The sequence below is a fragment of the Austrofundulus limnaeus genome, unplaced genomic scaffold (genome assembly GCF_001266775.1).
Source record: "Austrofundulus limnaeus strain Quisiro unplaced genomic scaffold, Austrofundulus_limnaeus-1.0 Scaffold15305, whole genome shotgun sequence".
NCBI classification, from domain to species: Eukaryota; Metazoa; Chordata; class Actinopteri; order Cyprinodontiformes; family Rivulidae; genus Austrofundulus; species Austrofundulus limnaeus.
Window position 1 is genome coordinate 1 of NW_013967707.1, and position 1,083 is coordinate 1,083.

Below are 1,083 nucleotides of genomic sequence, written 5' to 3' on the forward strand. Positions count from 1 at the left end.
ACCCTGTCTGGTCTCACTTCCTCAAACATTTTGAAGTGTTAAATGTTTTGGTGTTAGCAGACTTTGTCCAAAAGCAGAGTTAATTTTACTCTAAGTAGAGTCAAATACTATTTATGTAACTCTGGGGTGTAACATATTGGTGGTTAAGACTGAGTGTTAAAACTGATTGTTAATAGATCAAATCTGAAGGTGTTAAAATAGAAATATTAACTCTTGACTTCTTAACTCTGAACTCCTACAGGGGCTATGACACTGAAAGAGTTAATTCACTGACTCCGCCCCCAGAACCACAGGTTCGGACTGAAATGAAGCAACAGAAGCGAAGGTCTTCAGAACATTTTGCTTTCTACATGCCGGATTTGTTTACAACGTTTGGTAAGTAAGTTTTTCTCAGATAGTTGTAATTATTATTTTTGTTGTTATTTTGAGTCAAGACCAAACTGTGTGCCACATTGCTCGTTATAGCGTAATGGTTTAGCTCACCGAAATGTATTGTTTGCAGGCATATATTGTTGAAGAAAAAAGTGTGAAGGTGAACATTCAGCCCGTTTTGGCTAACTTAAATACGTCTAAAAGAATTTTTAGATTGTGAAATTTTGTTATACAATTATATCGCCATTTAAAGTCTGAAAACTATGCAGCTAGCAAACCAGCAGTAGCAGATCATGTACCGATTGGGTCCCACGTTAGATTCCTTCAGAACTTTATACACACGGTAAAGTTTGGTAAAAATAAAAAAGGTGGAGGTTTTGAATTTAATCCATTACTAACTATTGTCTGCGTTCTTCAGTTTTTGAGAGAGCTCCAGATAGAGCACAATGTTACCAAACGTGTTCTAAATATTAACACTAAAGATGGGCAGTGGTATCTAGAATAGGTTTTCTTTCTTTCTTTCTTTCTAATGGTTGGCCAGGTTCTTGCTAGAATATTGTAAAACAGACAGTTATTGTATTTTAATATTTTTTAATTAAAAAATCAGGTAATGAGAACCATCTGGGTCTTCAAGTTCTCTTTAGAGAAAGGCTTCAAGTGCTAAAAACGCTCTAGGAAATAGTTTCACTCAGTAATATACAAACTATAAAA

The 1,083-nt window shown here is 34.9% G+C and overlaps 1 protein-coding gene across 1 annotated transcript in view; it reads left to right on the top strand.

The window, feature by feature from the left end:
* Nucleotides 1–8: 8 nt before the first annotated feature.
* The window catches only part of LOC106512815 (uncharacterized), a gene marked incomplete at its 3' end in the record, with an annotated part of 2,434 nt that continues 1,359 nt past the window's right edge, over nucleotides 9–1,083 (top strand). Inside the window, 1 exon segment of the mRNA XM_014001344.1 lies at nucleotides 9–375.